At 32.8% G+C, this 22042-nt stretch overlaps 1 protein-coding gene and 1 pseudogene across 10 annotated transcripts in view; both read right to left on the bottom strand.

Annotated features, from left to right (window-relative positions):
* Dach2 (dachshund family transcription factor 2) overlaps positions 1-22042 on the bottom strand; it is a 494899-nt gene that overhangs the window by 229901 nt on the left and 242956 nt on the right. The window lies entirely within an intron of this gene.
* LOC116088333 lies at positions 7-1592 on the bottom strand (annotated as a pseudogene).

Raw genomic sequence — 22042 nt, 5'->3', positions numbered from 1 at the left:
TTTTAGAAGATATACTGCAGCATGAAGGCTCCTGATGTTCACCCAGACTGTATAGACCTTTCAAGACACATGTTCCATCCCAGGTAAGGCCTTGGTAAAACATTTCTTGTCCTGAGTAAGCAATACACCTCTACCAGTCCCTGATCTACAGACATGGCTCATTTCCCAAAGGTAAGCTGGATATAGATTCCAATATCTCTTCTTAGAGACCATCCTTTTTCCAAATGCCATATCTGTTACAATAATATCCACAGAAGCAGTTTGCAGTGAGAGGTTGCAGATATCCCACTCAACAGCATCAATGGGCAAACCATTGATGTTTTTCCATCTTTAATCTAGCTCTTAGTCAACAGAGATGAGATACTATTTATTGCTCTGTTTACTGCCAGTTGGTTGTTGTCCCCAGCAATATGGTGACAGTGAGACCACTCAGTAGCCCCCTCTATTGGTATTGCCCTGTTCCACACATTGGATCAACTACTACATTAGTAGGTTTAGGTTCACAGAGCCTGAGCATTCCATAGGCAAGAGTTAACCTAAGAGTTGTAGGTCCAAAATGTGTTATATTTCTGTGATGGAGACTCTCCTGTTAGTGCAATAGCAACAAAGACTTCATTATCATAATAGATGTTCAGAAGAACCTCTACAACAAAGTTGGTCATATCAGTCTTCCACTTAAATTACTCTTGAATAGCACCCCCAAAATCTCTCTCAACCTCATCGGAGGCAAAGCAATGCTTCTCTCCTGCTCTGTTTGCAGGTGACTCTAAACTTCTGTACTTGTAGTTCAGTTTCTTCTCTTAAGCTTTGACCAGTTTCATCTTTGCGAGATGCCAAGACATCACCTACTAAGGTTGATATCTCTTCTTTGATGGCTAATTTTCATAATAGTCCAAGATATGTGAATCTAAAGTGTTGTTTGCATGCTTTTTCTTACCGTCTTTCTCCTTGTCCAAAGTCAGCCTTCTCTTTACCTGTACTTTGATTTGTCTTTCTGTGCTTTGCTTTCTTCTTCTTGAAAGTGGTGTTAATTTCCCAGACTTTTAAAGTGTCTGACCATGGGAGTTTTCCAGCTACTTCTTCAAAGTCTCTTGGAACTTCTTCCTTTGTAGTTTTGAACTGGTAATCTTTAAACTCCTGAACAATCACAATCAAGCTATCACCTGATCTCAGACAATGAACCTGAGCCAAACTTTCCACTGCAATATCAAAACATATCTTGCCCCAGTCTTTGCTGATTTTGCAAGATGACTTCAGTTTTTCTCTCACTTTATCTGCAGTTGTTTGTTCAAAGCCAGTAGATACAGTGGCTCCAGTAGTGACTTAGAGATGCTCAGACTCACTTCTGATGTCACTTTTTACCAGGAGCAAAGGCTTCTTGTTCTCATCAGGTGCTCTCTGGTAACTTGTGTGTCAGACATGATGAAAATGTATCTAAAACGCCTAACAGTCTCTGCAGGCTTGGCATGCTCAGAGCATGCCACCAGAAACCAAGTTGTCACCCAGAAACCTATACAGTGTTTTTTAAAAGCTTATCTACTTCTTACTAATTCCCTGCAGTATTCTACCAGAATCACCAACCACTCTTGCTTCCTACTTCATGTCCTCTTTTATACTACTTCTATATACACTCCTTTGTGTCCCATTTGGAATATTATCAAATGTGTTCTTTCATGATAAGGAGAAGAAATAATGACTGATCCTTCCATCATGAAGAGCTTGCTGTTTAAGCATGTACTCATTGAATGACTAAATTCAGAACTAACAAAAGTATTTGGAACATGAATGGGGGGCTATGCTGTGAAATCAATAGAGTATATGTATAAAGTTGGATGGAAGCAATTTAAATACTAGTACAAAATCCTCACAAATTGAGCATAAAATATTTGATATAATGTTTTCCTTCTTTCCTTAACATTATAGTTATTTTTTAAATTACCTTTATGAGGCAAAAGAAATTAAGTTCAGAGTGCTAATCACAGAGACTTTTCATACATTTACATATATTCTTTACATTAAAAATATATCTTCACATATACACACATTGTCAGTTTTGGAATTTTTCAATATGTTACCTTTATTCTTCATGCCCAATGTGATATTTGGTTTTGTATAGACAGGCATTGAATAATATTGTTTATTTGTATAATCTGATATTTTTAGGATATGTGAATACAAGTATGTCCTGAATGACAGTACCATGGATTGATAGCAAGTAATGAACTAACATTCAGGGTTTTAAAAACATCTAACTAATAAATAATCCCATGAATATTTAGTAATCTTTCTAGTATGTCAGGGAGCTCTCCAGGGTTGATAAAATGACAGACATTCCAGTTTATGATATGTAGAGTAAACGTGGAACATCCAATATTATTCTAACACATATTTTCCATCTCTTTTTGATGCAGTTAATTATTATTATGGACATTAAATTGAAAATATTTTGTTCCCCGTCACACTCTTGTGTCTCTTGTATTCTGCCTTTTCATCCAACTCTCTATTTTCACAATTTTTTCTTTCTTTTTGCTTCCTATCTAGCCCTCATTTTTAATGAATGTCAAACATTTAGTGTTTGACACTGAAAATACAGAATGGAACCCAAGGTACCTTACCCCCACAATTTTAATTCTAGAAGCATAGAAAGAAAATATAATGATCCAAAATCAGAAAGGATACTCTTACATGGTGCACAGGGAAAACAAAGAAAGGTTGTTTAATACAGTTAACAGAGAGTGGGGTATAGAGAGATGGCTGATAAGAGACATTCTGAAATAACTAAGGCATACAATGAAAAGAGCAGTTCCTGAGATTAGAACTAAAAAAACTAGAATTAACTAATAAGGCCCAGGTCTATGCATTCCAAATGAGCAAACAATGAGTATGTAAACAATAGGAGCTTTGAAGCAGTATGTCAGGTTGAAGAGAATTACACCCTGAAGAAGAAAGAAGGTGAAGATAGATTGGAGGTTTATGGAAAAGTCATATAAAGAAAGGCCTTACAAGCCAAAATTAATGTGAGAAGTAATTAAAGTAAGAAAAAATTAAATAGCTTTACGTTTATAAATTAAAGCTAAAGCTGAATTGAAAATAAAATCAAAATAATGGGCATTCAATGAATCAGTGCTGTAGGCAATCACAGGCCAAACCTGACTTTTTCAGGGTCTGCACATAACATTGATGATGTACAAAAAATTTTATGAGGTCAATATTACTTAAATAACAAAATTGACAAATATATTAAATATCTATAAAATAATACCTCTTATGAAAATAAATGAAGATACGCTGAAGATAATATTTTTAAAGAATATTTCAATTCTGGTAGATTTTATGTGTGGAGGAAGACATGCACCTCTTTTTATTTTCCAAACTTTTGGCATTCACTACAGTGTATTATAAACTTTTTACTTCAGTGAAATAAGTTACAATTTTTCATTTTCCTTTTATTTTTCTGACACACAGTATCTTTGTATAGTCCTGGCTGTCATGGAACTCAATCTGTAGACCAGGCTGGACTTGAACTAAAAAATCTGCCTGCCTCTGCCTCCCAAGTGCTAGGATTAAAGTATGCGCCACCACTGCCCAACTAATAATTTTTCATTTTCCTGTCCTGAATTTAAAACATTTTTTTTCTGGAGTAGAGTTAAAAATTTTATTGTATTTTTCTTTATTCTTGATAATTATATGTAAGTATACAGCATATATCAATCTATTTTTTTTACTTCCTTCAACTTCTCCCATGTTTCTCCCAACATGATACCCTCATATCTTTATGCCTTGTTTTAAGTTGTTGATGTTGTTTGATTTGTTTTTGGTTTTACTTAACTAGTAAGTGCAATTAGTTCTGACTCTGTGTGGGTACGGACTATCTACTGGAAAAGAGGCCACACTCACCAAAAGGAATTATTCTCATGTCTCTAGCAACTATCACCCTCTACTAGCTCCTCAGGAGTGAGCCCTGAAAAATATTTATCCCAACTATGCTAAAATTTTAGTTGCTTTGATCTTGTGTACACATTATGAGATAACCATGAGTGCTGGGAATTTATGTGAGGCCCAACAGTGTCAAGTCCAGAAGACAACATCCCACAGCCATCCTTTCCACCTTCCACATCTGATATTCTTTCTACATCCTACTTCATGTGTTTTCTGAACTTTGATGGTTTGGATGATACAGATATTCTGCTGAGAACAGAGTACTTAGTCTCTTCTTCTCAGCATTTTAATGCTTTACATGTGGTAGAAATTCTAATAATTATGTTTAAAATCATGGATGTTTCCATAATTTGAAAGTCTCTTCATATTAAAGTGACATACTTAAGAGTTCTCTAGGATGACTGTGAAAGTTATCACAAATAAAGGTTACCTATATTTGCATAGTTTAATTATAACATAAACATAATATACATTAGAAAAGGCATCCTATAAAATGAATATGATCAAGGAAAGGAAAAGATTTCTCAGTGAACATATCACCTTTTCTCTTGTCACTGCTCAAATGTTATCTCCTCAAGCTGAGATCATCAACCTCTAAATGTCTAGACACTCCTAACTTCCATCTCTCTATTCAAATTTAACCACCTCTAGAACTTCCAGAAAAATCTCTATAAGTTCTATCACAACCATCCTCTTTTTTAGAGTACCACTGTCTTCAGATATAATACAGAATCAAATCTAAATTCAAATTTGGAAAGGACATTTTAATACCAAACTGATTTTACAATTTCACTTTCTTATTCTCTTCAAAGTGAATTTTTTACCCAGCACACATTTGCCATAATTCTTTGGCTTGGTAAACCATATATGTTTTAATTTGTTCATAATTATTGTTGTTTTTTGCTTAGTAAATATACAAATACTATGATACTTTGAGCCACACTTTGGAGTGCATGACAAAAAGGAACATTGAATTTGTGCAAACTAGGTTCTAATTGCATCTTCATAATTTTAGGTTATTATCTGAAAAATAAGAATAATGTAGGGTCTCACCAAAATATATTTTAGTGATGAAACTGGAAACAAGAAATTCAATGTGAAGTAAATTTCAAACATAGAGGTATTTTATGAATTGATGACAAAGTATACAGTCATATATAATAACATTTCATAAAGAATATCAAAACTCAACAGGAAACAAAGATAAACAATGAAATGTTCTTTAACAAAAGAATGGGTCATCTTACTTTATTTTAAAGTTCATAAAAAGGATTTGGGTGGCTTATTATAGCTAAAACATGTATATTTATTCTGTTAATGAGCTTCAACTTCATACTTTATATTGTATGTAATTAATAAAAGTTCATATCCATGTAGGTTGCATAATGAGGTTTGTGTAGCTGACGGCATATGTGGTCAATTGTAGCAAGGAAGGGAGAGAAAAGACATGTTTTTGTACAATATTCTAAATAAGAAGAGATGATAGCTGTTGGATGTAACATCTATCTTGCCTCTGCTTCCCCCTATGAAGCCCATGTAACACTTACTTGTCACCTGTCACACCTGTTTTCTAGAATAAGGTAGAGCAATTAAGTGCAGTTTAAATCTAAACTGCATCCCCTGCTTGTCTGGCAATATGTATGGTTGCTGCTGTTAGAAGATTTTCATATTATATCTTTAAGTGTGGGCATTTAACAGACAGCCTCATATTATTAAGATACTGCTGACTTTTATTGTCAATGTGGCCACAGGACAAAGCTAATAATTACTAGCACCAGAAGCAGCTTGTGGTTTTATATTACATTGAGGTAAATTACACTGGAATTAGAGTGGATTACTTTTATCAAATGGGGAATAAGCTGTTAATTAACTCCCCGCTGTAGCAATCTTTTTCTGAGCTTGCAACTGTTATTAGGTCTAGATTAAACTGTTGAATTAATTTCCCACTTACTTACTATTTCAAGAGTTTTTAATTTACCTGGCAGCAGTTTTAATGGGAAATTGTATTAGTGAGCATAAATTGTTTTTGGGAAGGGTAAACAGTTTGTGATAATGTTTATTAAGTCGTTTTGTTTGAGCAAAAATATAATTGGAGTTTTAATTAGTGCATGGTTGTTGAAGTATTAGGTTTGAGATTACATTATGGCTTTCTGAGAAAACAATCACTCAGGTAATCTCAGCATTTATAACTGATAGCAAATAGAAAACTATGTCAATACAACACTGGCTTGGATACTATTCCACATTTAGGGAAAGAAATTAGGAAACTACATAAGTTTTCATCAGTTATCTTAGGTTGGCTGAGTATTTCTAAATATCCCTGTCTGCCACAACAGGTATGTATTGACATAATACATATAGAAGATTATTTGACACAGTTAATTATAAAATAGTACAAATTCATTTAACTTAATAAAAAGATGGAAATGGGAATTTTTTATTTACATTATATATTTTGTGACTTCATGTGGGTTGTAATATAATATCAATAGTACGGTCTATCTTATGATAGCAATAATAAATATATAATATACTTAAAGAGTATTTAAGAGAGGTGAGCCAAGGATGGGAGATAACAGAAAAGAAACACACTTGAAGTCTCAAGAAAACACAGTACTTGTACAAGGACTTAGAACGGAAATTAGATAAAACAAGGAACTGTCAACCACATCAAACATAATGCTGAAATATGTATATATTCATAAATATACATAAAATATCTCTCTATACAAAGAGAAACCTACTTGATTCATCTAGTAGGAATATAGTAGATGTGTATGAATTACATAACAAAATTACATATGAAGTATAAGACATTTTTGTTAGTGTCCTATAATGAAAAAGTTTTTATTACACCCACATTTCCTAATTTTCAAAAAAAACTATAAATTACTCATAATAATCTCATAACACATATATACAAAGAATACTAAAGGACATATAAGGACACACTATGTTGCACAACCACACACAAGATTATTAAAGAAGATTTCATGAATTTGAGAGATGACTATAGGAAGAGTTGGAGGGAGGAGTGATAGGGGTGGAAATTATGTAAATACAGTTCCCACTTATGAAATGCTCCAAAAATTCTTAAATTTAAAAAAATCACAGTGGAAACTACTGAAACCTTTCTTACATAACAACTATTTCTTTTAAGGAAATATGTAATTACACTGGCACAGGTCAACTTGGGTTGAGAGATAAAACAAAAAGAAGAATATAAATTCAATAAATTAAGGGAAGTGTCTCTTGAATATCCAACCAACATGGTAGGGAGCACTAAAGTAAATATGATTACATGGTCATTTTTATGTGAGGAAAAGGAATAAAATAGTATCTTCTTCCCAAATATTAAAGCATGAGGAAAATTAAGGAAGCAAATATTAATGGGATATCTTGCATTCAGAATATAAATCCATTTGCATGGCATCTTCAAAAAATACCTTCAAACCATACTCACATGTTGTAATGGCTAATATTAGGCATTGGCATGATTATATTCAGGGCCAGCCACATAAACTGGCAAAACATTTCTTCTGGGTTGATTTACAAAGATCTTTAAAGAGGTGATTAGCATGAAGATTAGTTAAGAGGTTCCACCCTTACCCATGGTGATGGTCATTATCCAACTTGATAAAGGCCCCAGATAGAGCAAAATGTCAAAGCACAGGTAAGTGTACTTCTGTTTATAAGTTAGAACATCCATTTTCTGCCTTTAGACACCCAAGCTCTTTGAGGATGTTCAGGCCCCTAACCCTTTTATTGTCAATTTTGACCATATCTTGAGTTACACTACATTTGAGCTCCTGGAAATGAAACTGAGTTAGCTCACTGGCATTGAGTTTTCCTTTTTCTTCAGCCCACAGACAGTATTGTGTGTAGTTTCTTTATCACTATGCTTCTTTGAGCCAGGTCTCACAATACATTCCCTATAGTTTTTACCTATAAAATCTTTTATGACCCTGATACTCTAGAAAACGTAACTAATAGAAATCTATTATCTAGTCTATTCTCCCAGTAACCTTTAGACACTGATTGTGATTGTCATTCTCCGGTGATGAGTAAAGCTAGTACAATAAAATTAATCAACTCACCCCAGTTTGTCAAGACACTTACCAATTTTTTTTCACTAGATGTGATATTTCTCTGAACCTCAGTTCACTACATCATAAAGACTTAATAGGGTTAAGTAACACATCAGGCACACAGCACCTAGCATACCATTTTTGTCCTATATTAAATACAGGTTAAACAGTTTATATTATACAATATGAGTAGGTTACCATATTTTAACTACATAAAATCTGCCTATTCTAACTCCAGACCAGGCTAAAATTTTCTTTCAAGACAATAAATGACAGTTGGCTTTCCCTTCATTATATGTTTCAATTGAGAGATCTCCTTGTATGTGAAAGTAAGTAGAGCTATTCTAGGCCTCTATCACCTTGTCTTCCACTGCCAGGTGTGGCTTTCTGTTGAATATTGAAGCCACATGGTACTTGCAAAAACCCTAATTTCTATAACTATGAAAATTCTATTATTCAAGCAAGTAAACTCATGCTAAACTTAGAAAAAGAATGCCATTAAAATGGTAGATGCCTCGCCTTTTTTTAATTCATTATCATGTAAGATATTTTAGGAGACTGAGACAAAATAGCTACTACACAAATCATGGTGGCTATATTGGCTGGGAAATCACTCTAGTCAAATCTAATTTAGATATCATAGATACTGGCATTAAAGTGTATATTAAATTAGTAAACATATTGAGATTAAAAACGGAAAATAAATGATGCTTCACACGACATCAGCATTATTTTTCCTTGCATTGCACTAAAATCAATAGAGATAGACATGTTAGCCACTGTCTCTAGCACTGAAAAGTTTATAATGCACTTTTTAAAATGCATAAAAACATAAAAATGTTCAATTGAAGTTTATTCAATTAATTTTAGTTTCTAATTTACAAAGTTTTTACTATTCAAGCAAAGGGAAATAAAGATGAAAGAGTGTTTGAAGATGCAACATGCTGACACCCAGCACAATTTTACAGCTTTTTTTAATACTGAAGTAATTTTAAAAATAATATGTTTAAAATAGTAAAAAATAAAAACCTTAAGTTTTGCTAAATTGCACTTTTATTACTCAAATTCAATTACCATTTTCCCCTCAATGATACAAATTATGCTTTATGTTTTACTACAGTAAATGATAGGGTGATAGACATAAGGAAAGTAGTTTCTTCCAATGAGGGCTGCTTGGCCAATTTGCATTTTGAATTTCTTAGTGACTTGCTATTGTAAATATTGAGAATATTAATTCCTGAAAACATATGTGAGCCTTGAAAATTATTTCTTACATGAGGAAAGATATATATATTTCTATATAATACATTACATTTACATTTAATATACACAAACCGCAAAGCCATAAATAATAAAGTGTTTCAGCATGCATGCAATTTGGGATAGCATTGCTGTTTTTAGAAGTATGTTTCAGTGCACATAAGATATATGCTTCTAGTGTGTGCATTTATTTCATGTTATTAACCACTTGAGATCAAAACAGTAGATGAATAATAATTTTGAAATAATTAAACATATTTTATAGATCAGAAAAAATTTCTGATGCACACAAAATCATATTTCTCTCATTTTATATATGTTCTAATCCCATAATGTAGTGTACATCACTATAAAAGTAGTAACTGACAGGAAAACAAATAAATTCAAATCATGATAATAGTAGCACCAACTATAATATTTTGTATCATCAAAGTACATATAATTCACATTTTCACATAAACATAGAAAAACTTAAGAAAAAAGGATAAGCATTACTAAAATATATTTCTTAGAGAATGTGAAAAAGGCTTACCAGAAAATCAGAAATGACAATCAATTAAATAAAAAAACAAAATTCACATTTTTATATGACATCATGATAGCATCACATAGTGAGAAAAGAAATATTGCCAAACTCAAAAAGTTATAATAGAAACTAACTTAATAGCTTTATCTGGTGCAGCTCTCTCCTAAGTTGTAATTTACAAACCCTTGTAACTGAATTAATAAAACACATGTTACTACATGCTATATAACACTTCTGTAGAAACTTGTATTAACACACTCTATTTGACACATTGTTTCTATTTTCAGTACATTCATATGTAACAACTTTCTAATGAATTGAATTAAACATGTAAAACTAAAACTAAGACAGAAATCACATTTCTAATGAGGAAGAAACTATAATTAATATAATATAGTTTTTATGAAAACTGTTGCTTTTGTTGTTTGCAAAGTAATGACAATAGTGGTGGTGCTGGTGTTCATGGTCATGATGATGGTGATGATTTTAGCTGTACATAGCATATGAGTGAGACCATTATTGTGTTATACTTCAAAGCAAATCAATTGTACACACTAATATTCCAGCATCTCTATTTACTACATAATGCAGTAGCATTAAAGTTTTTCTAAAGTAGTCTCAATAGAAAATAAATCCCCACACATATATTTAGAGAATATTGTTGGCTGGAGATGTAGTTCATTGACAGAGCACCCTATCAGTGCAAACAATGTTCTGTACTCAATTCACAGCATAATAAATGGATTCTAAAAAAATCACAATGTCCAAACATACCCTGCAGAGTCACTAGGGTATCTTTGTCAAAGTAGTAAGATGATATATGCATGAATCATTTTACTTGATAAGAATGTTTAAAGTTTGTACCTGATGTTTAGGGGAAAATATTTCCACCAGAGAAACTTAAGTGATACAGAAATAAGAATTAGTTGTTTAACATATTTGGCTTTATATTAGGTTGTATCAAATCAAAGATATCCAATTAATTTGACTGCTTAACATACCTATTTATATGTTAGACTTTCCTACCTATATATACTCACTAAATGTGTATACATATTGTTTGTAACCTAATTATATGTACTAAATATCTAAACACACTTCTTTATCTATTATTATGTACATTTTTATGTTTAATTCTGTTCCCAATCTGTAACAGCTGCTTGGAACTTGATTATAAACTATACTATGTAATAACTGATACAGTTGTTTGGTTAGTTAATAAAATATACATTATTAAAACAATAGGCATTACTTCTCTGAGGACATTGGTATTTTCCTTTAAACTGATTTCTGTCATACTACTACCTTGTACAAGCTGCGACTCATAAACAATGAAGAGTTGACAATTACTAGATTACATTAGATGCAGATTAGTTACAGATTTTTTGTCTAGGAAATCTTGACATAAATTCATGAAACACTTTCTTGATCAAATTATACTATATTTTATTCTATATGCAGCTATACCCAAGCATACTGTGCATTTTCTTAGAATGAATTGCATTGTTACTTACAATTTGTTTAAATACCCAAAATTCCTGATTAAAGCAATTCAAAGTGTTTTGCATTTCAATCTTTCTTTTCTAAAAGGCACATCTTTAGCTCCCTCATTAGTTGTAATGCCTAAGGTGCTTTGCAATAATGTCACTGCCATATACAGTGGAAAGAAACATATCATTAAATATGTTATAGTGTTTTAATTGTGGTGACATAGGGAAAGAAAAGAGTACATGAAGTGCTATTTTATAACTACCAAAGGAAGGGGTGAATACCAGTGCTTGGTATGATGCTTTCAAATTTTTAGATGCAACTTAGCACTACAGTTTCTTCCAGACAAGTATGTTTGAAATGAAGAAGACCACTATATAGTATTCATCTCTTTATTTTTAAGTTAGAAATGTATTGAGTTCAAAGGTCTGGGATATGGCATAATGTGAAAAGTTATTTTTACATGTGTCAAACACAAAAGTACAGCCATAGATCAACTTGGACCCAATAAGATTAGGTGGCAATATGGCCATGAGAATGAACAGAAATCTGCAACTGACAGAGGTGGAAGGAGGTCATCTCTTGGACAAGACAGAGACCTGTGATAAGGGAGGTACCCAAGAATCAATCATTGGTGATATGGAAGAGGAAGAGGCCACCTCCTATAGCCAGACAGGAACCCCAGTGGAGTGATAGGGATACCAACCCATCCGCAGCCCAAAATTTATCCTTTCTACAAGAAATGCAGGCACAGGGAATGGAGCAGGGAATGAGAGAATGACCAATCAATAACTGGCCAAACTGAGACTCATCCCATTGACAAGCACCAATCTGTAACACTATTAATTATAGTCTGTTATGCTTACAGATAGGAGAATATTGTCTTCTGAGAGGCTACATGCAGCAGCTAGCTGAAACAGATGAAGATTCTCACAGCCAAATAGTGGATGGAATTTGGGGACTCTTATGGAAAAATAGGAGGGAGGATTGCTGGCTCAAAGGAGATAGGAACTCCACAGTAAGACCAACAGAGTCATATAACCTAGACCTTTGGGGCGCTCCGAAACTAAATCACCAACCAAAGAACATACCCAGCCTGAACCCTAGGCCTCCCTGCACATATGTAGCAGATGTGCAAATTGGTCTTCATGTGGTCCCCAAAAAACTAGATTGTGGGCTATCCCAAAACATGTTGCCTGTCTGTGGGATATGTTCCAGCTGGGCTGCCTTGTCTGACCTCAGTCCAAGAGGAAGCTTCTAGCCTCTTAGAGACTTGAAGTGCCAAGGAAGGGAGATACCCAGTGTGCCCACTTAGAGAAAAAGTGGAGTGGAAAATGGGGGAAGGATTCTGAGAGGAGTGACCAGGAGGGGGGGTAGTGATTAAAATGTAAAGTGAATAAGTGAAAAATTAATTAATTAGTTAATTAAATTAAAAACAATTAGGTGTTTTGCAGTATAATCTCTGAAACAAGATATACTGAAGGATATATACTGGAGGAATAAACCATAAGACCTACACTATATACAATAAGCACAGTCAAAGAAGTTCATTGGAAAAAGCATCACCTTAATCTCAATATATAAAGATACTCCTAAAATTAAATTTTGTTCAAGAAGCAACTGGAACCAGTTCTCCTAGTGAAAGACTCAAAGTTTCCCAATGAAGAGAAAACACAGTTTCTACTGAAAATTTATTTTAGTTGTTCTGAGGTTATATGAAAATAGTAAACAGGTTTTATTTAACTGATCATAAAAATATTTTAAAATAAAAGGAAATGTCAACAAAAGCACAAGTAACTTATCTGTTGAATCAATAAAATTCTTTGTTGCAGGAAAATCTATTTATAGCCACTTTTGTATAAAGTTTTGTATACCTTAGCATCCATTTATTATGTAATTTAAAAGAAGGAAGCAAAGCTGTTACATGCAACATATAGATGTAATATGCCCCACCCCCACCCCAGTTAATTAGAAATGTTAGAAATCCTTATAGAGACATCATTCTTATGTATAATTTTTGTCAACTCAATTTGATTATTTCTACACAGTTTCCAAAGTTAGTCACAGAGTGACAGTCAATACTATAGGGCAAAAAGCTGTGACTATATAATTCAGAATCAGCAATATTGTGTATGAGTTTGATACACTGTAACATTTCAATGATGCCTTAAATTCTAATAGTTTCAAGCTGCTCGAAACTCCTGAAGCAATCAAAAATAATCTGTCATGGGACCAGGGTTATGAACATCATGTCACAGCCACTCTGCTATTAGATTTATTGGAGGGTAAAGCATGTCATTTATGCCTCAACTCACAGGAGAAAAAAGCAATCCCTATGAAGTTAATCTAATAATAGACTGGAAAGCAATGATTACCGTTTCATGTACACTAGCTATTTGTAGCAGTGGTTGGCCTAATTCTGCTAGCCGCGCTTGTCAGAGCTTTGGGATTAACAAGTGTTTAGCTGAAAATCTATTGAGAAACATCAAGAAATCATTTAATGAGGAACAAATCTTTCATTTATTGCTACTGAGGGGACACTGAAAGCACACTTCTCCCCTTATTCCTTTCCTTTTCATTTTGAGAGCTTTCTGTAAGTCATATTTCCTATGTAAAATGTATCTTTAGGCACTGAGTTTAGCAGTTACATAATAACTATACCATTTTATATATTATGCTCAGTAGTTTCTACCACAGTGTTCTAAGTTTCAGTGCATTTTTTGCAGAACCCAAACACTTGATCAAGATATCCATCACTGACTATTTGTGCATCATTGAATTCTCCTTAGGACTCTGATAAATTGACAGCATACAGCTATATTCAGACTAACATTTATTTATGAAAATGTCTGGAAAGAATGATTTTTACCTCCTGTAAGGTCAACGATATTTCACTGGTATTACCTCATATAGGTTCATCATAAAATTGAAAAACATAAAAAAGAAAAATAAAGGACTGTTCCTGTACTTGTCATTAATAGAACTTTAATTGCTAAGTTAAACTGCAAAAAAAGATAAATTGTTCTACACAATAATTAGTGCCTCCCTGGGTACAATTTGGGAGGAAGAGGTACAATATATATTCCTCATGGATAATTGTGGAGGAGGAGGTAGAAAGAGTGTAATAATCAGACAATATATTGCTACCAGGACAGTGTCTTCTATTCACAGCAGGGCAGTTGAATATATAAACTCACAGCAGGATGAACAAAGCCTGTGTAAGCCCAAGCCAGACCAAGGTTTAGTATAGAGATAGGTGCTTGGAACATGAACCAAACACAAACCAAGTAAATATTGGCTGTTGTTAGCTACTGGAAGAACAAATTGTTGTCTCTAAGAGTATAGTCATTGGTAAGCTGACCAAGTTTCAGTGGAAGATCATACACCCAAGAGTATTTGGACAGTACATATTTGTCTTGAAGGGTTTAAAAGAAAGGATACAAGTCAGGCATAGTGGCACATGCCTTGACTCCCAGCACTTGAGGGGTAGAAGATCTATCTCTGTGAGATTAAGAGGAACTTAGTATATATACTGAGTGCAAAGACAACAGAGCTACATTATAATGCCCTGTCTCAAAAACAATACAAATTAGGTAGGGAGGAAAGGAGAAATGTATATGGGAAGAGTTAAGAGAAGGGGTGAATATGATCAAAAGACATTGTAAAAAAATCCAAAAGGGATACATATGTGTGTATCTACATGTGTGTGTGTCTTCAAAAATGAATAAGAGAAAGATATTACAACAACTTAACACTTAAATTATAACTTCATAGAGCATGCAATTTTGTATTTAGAGGCAAAATAATTTAGTATCCAAAGACTCCAACCATTAAGACAAAGATTGATACAACTACCTTTTATAAATATACACATTTAAGAACCAGGAAAATAAGCCTCATATTTCTTATTAGATAAGGAAGATGATTATATTATCATCATAAATCTACTAATCATTAACATAAGTACTATTGGGTTAATAACAATATTTGGTTAATGAATTATTTGACCAAAAAGTTACTCATGGATATTAACTTTAAAAAGTGCACTCTGAAAATAAATGAATATCTTAATACACATATAAATTTTACTCTACTTTACTATTCTTAACAATATGACAGCAGTCAAATGTAGATTTACTAAAATATAAGTAGTATCTTCTATAGAACCATTTGAAATTTTCTCTTCTTTCCTTTCCTTCTTTCTTTCTTTATGTTATTTATATTTTGTAGAGCAAAACTTCATTGTACTTTATTAGTGGTATAGAAAATTTTGTGAATATTAGCAATACATAGATTTTCTCTTATATTTTTAACAGAAAATGGAAATTAAAATTTCATATACTGACAAAATTAAATCATACTTACAAAAGCAGATTACTATAATGTAGATTACATATGAGATATCAGAATACATTTCTTTAGCTTGACAGTTAAAAACAAAAATCTTATATTTTATACGTAAATATTCTTTTACATTAATGATGTATGTGTATATTTGAGATTCAGTGGTATGAATGCTTCTACTTTGGAACAATGTATCAGAAAATCAGTATAATTTGATAAAGATGATAATGCTATCTTTTTCTGGCTTGACATAACCCAGTTTAAAAACACAATGTATTTTTCTATAATCAATGTTTTAAATTTCTTAACACCATTCTTTTAAAATAGACTTTTAGCCTATTTAATTGTATTTAATAGAATTTTCAATACAGTATGTACATGTACATACATGATTTAAAATATTTAAGATATAAATTCTAAAGCATAATACTATACTGATGTTCAAATTGTCAACTAATACAGGAGTATTTGAGTATTCAATAAGCAGAAATAGGTGCATAATTGTATATACTACAAATTCTTTGTGAACTACTTTAAAATTCATGGCCTAAATAATTTGTTTCATTCAAGAGACAACTAAGTGACATTATCATGTAGATAAAGATTATAATGTACACCTTTAATATCCACAAATTTATTTTACAAACCTGAACAAAAATCAATCCCTTATTATTCCAAACTTTGAGAAAGATGGTTTCAATGTATCAGCAGTACTAATAAATAAAGATCTCTCATCTTGCTAATAAAATAAAATTAGTTTGTTAATCATAATAAATCTAGTCTAGGACACATGGAGCTTTTATCCAGGAATAAGAAAAAGAACAACTAATATAAACAAGAAATCATGTCTCACTTAAAAAAAAATCTCCGTTTAACCAAAATTATGTTCCATTTTATAAAGTCTAGGCTTCTAAATTTCTACTAAGACAAATGCAGTAAAAGAAAAATTTTATTACATTTGATCTTATTTAAACTTTTATTATCCATTGTGAATCAATTTTAAATCACAAGGATTGATTTGTACCAACTAGGAATATGTACTATAACAAATTTGGGATGTTTCCTAAATGGATTTCAAATTTTATATATTTCAATACTCCATCAAGATGTTTATACAATTAAACATACTTTACATATGTATAATAATTAAACATTAAAAATATGTTTTCAAATGGATTTTCCAAACATCCTTAACAGTACTTTTCTTCCTCCTTCATTGTCCCTCTGTATTTACTTCTCTAATAAAGTTATGCCTCTTGGGGTAATTATATTACTGCTTGGAGATATATGCTAACAAAACCCCCCAGTACTAAGAATAAGAAACACCCCCCTTCAAGTCATTGGCAGTGGAAGTATAAGAGGCTCTCCAAAGAGTAGTAATGTTGTTGCCCTTGGTTGTCCCCCAGAATTTGAGAATAAGACCCTATTGCTGAAGATGAAACACATTTTGGAAAAAGGACTTGGAAGAACCTTGCTGTAACAAATTCACAGTCTTTCATGACGATTAGTTCTCATAGTATATAAAGGTGTTATTCAAGCTGCCATTGGAGAAAAGTAATCAATAGTCCTACTCTCCTTTAAAGCTTATAAACCACAACAATTATCTGTCTGGGAAGATATCCACAAAGGTTCAATAGTAGCACTTATATCTCAGGGATAATCAACAGCAGTCTAATTAGACTAAGGCTCACACAACAAAGGGAAATCGTGCTGGGCATTGTAAAAGCACCTGTGTCTAGAGAGGTCATTAACCCAGACGAAAGCCTACCACTGCCGCTTTCCTAAACAAGCATTATTCTTAATTGTATTCTCAATAAGTACCCTTATACTCACAGATAGGTATAGCTTTTACCACTAATCAAAGAAGTTACTTTCTGCAGCAGAGATACCTACAGAAAGTAACATCTGATCAAAATTCAGACAACAAATGTCCATATATTGTCCAACCCAATTGATAAGGCTTTGGGGACACTATAGAAGAAACAGGGAGATTGTAAGAGGCTGAGAATCATACTATCTGATGATGGTTTTACCTTGAACCCATGAAATCATTACAATATAGGTCCATATAAATGGCCTGGACAATCACAACACCAATTCACATGTCAGTGTGGGTGGGAGAAACTCACAGGGTACTTACTACTCATAGATGATGAGCTACAGGTAATTAATTAAAGGCTGCCGAGAGAGGGAGAGCCAGGTATCCTGAAGGACTAGCCCCATGATGAGTTTGTTTGTTTTTGTTGTTTTTTTGTTTTTGTTTTCTGTTTTTTCTTTTGAGACAGGGTTTCTCTGTGTAGCCCTGGCTGTCCTGGAACTCACTCTGTAGACCAGACTGGCCTTGAACTCAGAAATCTGCCTGCCTCTGCCTCCCAAGTGCTGGGATTAAAGGCGTGCCCCACCACTGCCCAGTTCGTTACCCAGTCTTAAGTAGTCAATCCTAGAAACCTTATATATGTATATGTGTATGTGTATGTGTACATGTATATGTATGCAGATATGTAGGCAACATTAAATATACTGAATAGCTTATATATAGGAACACAAAAACAGATCCCTACACCCCCACATACCCCCACACACTTATTATCAATTTATAATTATTTTTAAAAGACTAGATCTTAGATTTGAAGGAAAGTTGATAGGTATGGAAAGAGGTGGAGGGAGCAGGAGGAGCATAAATTATATAAATACAGAGTTCATGCATGAAAGAGCTCTCAAAAATTATGATGAAATATTTAAGCACTAGTAGATAAAAAGGTTGACTATCTAAAACTATCCAAACACACTCACTAATTTACATATCCTAAGTGGATTAGCTCAAACAAGCATTATGTGAAAGACAATAAAACAAAACGATTTCACACTAAGTGAAGGTTTGACTTACAGGAAGTGGCACTTCTGATGGCCCAAGGCATTGAATTAGTTTTGCTACTCCATAATTTTACTGATTCACTTGAGTGGCCAGAAGAGGACATTTTCTGCCTGATTTCAGTGTAATCAAGTCACCTGCTCAGCAATTGCTGTGGCCAAGTTAATTGCACTCTACTGAGCACTGAGTGTGTGCAGGAGGACAAGAAGATCAGCATCCTGCATGTATGTGCTGAACTAGGGAGCAATGGTGATAGCAGAAATCAGCACTTCCTAATGCATCTTTGTTCTTTCCTTATCAGGTAAGATGTAATGTCCAATAATTTTTATCTCTTATCTCAAGTTACCTCATGGTCTAATCAAATGGTAATGCTGTGTTCACTTCTTTTACTAACAGATTTCAACATATATGGAAAATCTACTAAAACTACACTAACTGTGAATTTTAAAATAAACTATTGGGTATCCTTCAAAATGGTACCATTTATAATAAGCTTCATTTTCTGTGGGGGGGGGGGAGTCCACACACTACAGTATTGTAAGTATTATTTCTTTTAAGCTTGATTGAAATGCTGTCATTCAAACATATATAGAGCAAAGCAACACAATAACAAATGGCAAGGCTGAAGCAAAGTAACAAAGCAAATAATAGTTAAATACAAATCCATATTTTCATTCACAAAAGGACTTTTGCAAATACATTTCTATTTATTATCAAGATGTATAGGTTAGTTCCTTATAGATAAAATTGCAATTTCTAAGGAAATGATCATTGTATATATTTAGTAATTTTATTATACCTATATGTAGCATATATTGTGTATACATATATGCTGTGTGGATATGCGTCAAATGTGCTACATCGGTATATATTATTTATCTCCAATGTGGAACATATATTTCACATAATGGAGATTTGACAAATATTAATTGGACATCTGAAAAAAATAATTGGTTTGGAGCATGTAAGAAATCATCATTCTGACTTCTTAAGTAAAGCAAGCACATATATTCTGTGGCTCTACAGCACAAGATTTTCTTCACACTTCAGGTCCAATGATTCTAAGTAAACAGTTTAGAAGGTGACAATCACACAGCAAGGATAAATCCAAGCAGAACTAATCATTAAAGAAAGTAGAAAGTGGCATTTTCTTCTATTGATTTATAAACTGCAATGAGTAGACAGCAGAAAATAGAAGTCCGGAAACATTTGCCCAATGATCCATAATTTGTAAAGTAGACAGTAAGGAGGCCTGATATACAAGAGGATCTGCTCATCATACTAAACATTGAATATTAGCAGACTTAGCGTGAACTGCCTACTGGTATAATTTAGCAAATAGTTTGACTTAAAAGTATAGCTACTCAAATTACATATAAAATATTAACAAATTAATTTAGCTGTTTATAAAAAACATTCTAATGCAAATAGCTAAAGGTAGTAAATACTATTACTTTCTATGCCATTATATCAAGCCATTTAAAAATATTTTATGAATTCTCTGACAAATTCATGTACCTATGCAACGTGTATTTTAATATATTTCATCCCATTTATTCAAATTTTACATGCAAATGTTGAAAACAAAATTAGGTAAAAATATGCTAGTAAAATACAAAGTTTACTCTGCTCAATTTAATAAGATGAAATAGAAATAGTCTTTCAATATATGACCTATAAAATGTTTGATTATATTTTTATTCTTTCCTTTCACAATTCATTTAATCAACTTTTATTTATTCTACAACAAATTATTATGCAATATATATACTTTTTTCTTAATGAATGTCTCATTTCTAATTTAAACTGTAGATAGGAGACTAACAGAAACATTATGCATAAACTTTCTCAGAATAGACTGAGAGTGGGAAGAAAATCTATTTACCAAAAAGAAGATTCTAAATAACTTTAAAACCCTAGCCTTTATCTACACTGTAATGATAAATGATGATCATATTAAACTCTACAATATCTGTGTTATTTAGTGAAGGTGATTGAATCACCAAGATAAATCTAATATGTTATTCATGCTTCAGGTACATTCGATTCTTTCTTCTACCTTACCTATGTGATGAAGAAGCAAACAAACAAACAAACAAATAAAACCATAAAGAATAGAAAAAGTATATGAGACAGAAGAGTAACAAAATGTCCTAAAATTTGTTTTTATTTATGTGTATGTGCTTGAATGAATTTATGTGCTTTGTGTATGCACAGGTACACACAAAAGCAAGAAAGGGTTATTGGTTCCCATGAAACAGGAATTACATGCAGCTGTGTACCACCCAGTGTGGGTACATTACATGCACTTGTGTACCACCCCAGTGAAGACATATTACATGCAGTTCTGAGCCACTCATTGTGGGCATGGGTAACTAAACCCAGGTCACAATCAAGTGCTTCAAGTGCTCTTAATTATCTCTCTAGTCCCAAAATTTTGTAATGAAATAATGGTGCAATAGTTGGCTGATAATGAAGAGTTCCTATAAAATATACTCAAAAAATTTTCAGATATTTAGTTTCTCATAAGCACAAAAAGTTCTTTGTAAATCATTTTTAGGATGATAGTTCAAGTTCTGTTGTTAGAACTCAATTGTAAAGGCTATAAACAATGTTTATGAAAATAAATTCTTAGAAAAAACAATATCATATCCATATACATAGACCCATAATTTGATTAGTTCTAGAAACTCAGAAATATAATTCATATGGATCTTGTGAATATATATCATAATGATTCACATTCTTGAGCATATTAGTATACTTTTCTGCATTTTTTACTAATCTTGTGCTGTGATCAAATACTCAGTGAAAAACAGCATAAAAAAAGAAATTTTAAAATTTTAGATTTCCCTCTGGTGGGGAAGGCATGGTGGCAGAGCCTAATACAGATACCTGTTGCATTTGCTGTGAGGAAGAAAGAATATATTAATGTTTACACTCAAATACTTTTGTCCTTGTTTTTCTTTATATTCAGTGTATGATCTTCAAACCTGGATGACACCTACCATAATCTGATAGATTCCTCCTCCTCTGGTAAGCATCTCTTGAAACAACAAGAAAGATAGGTAGAACTAGGTGTCTCCTAGGTGGTCTAAACTCAATCAGGTTACCAATGAAGACTAACCATTAAATTTTCTCCCTGTTATCGTCACTCAAACACATCACATTTAAAATCATAATATATGACACTTTGGCTTCATTTGAAGGCTCATGAACTACTCATAATACAAAATATATTCAGTATATCTCTAAGAGTTTCCCGAAGATCAAACACTATGCAGTAGCCAAAGTCTCTTCTACAACATAGAACAGCTCCTTAACTCATTTACTCTGGAAAAATCACAAAATATAATGACAAAGAAAAAGCATTCCCACTTTAAAGGAATAAAATGGGGAAATCAAGGAAAGAGTGGGCGAAAGCAAGACCAAAGTTTCAGGTTAAAGAAAGAAAGAAAGGGTACTAGTTAGTTCATATTGTTGTTCGTCCTAAGGGGCTGCAAACCCTTCTGCTCCTTGGGTCCT

This window comes from Mastomys coucha, chromosome X, assembly GCF_008632895.1.
Source record: "Mastomys coucha isolate ucsf_1 chromosome X, UCSF_Mcou_1, whole genome shotgun sequence".
NCBI classification, from domain to species: Eukaryota; Metazoa; Chordata; class Mammalia; order Rodentia; family Muridae; genus Mastomys; species Mastomys coucha.
This window is presented reverse-complemented; position numbering and strand designations above follow the sequence as displayed.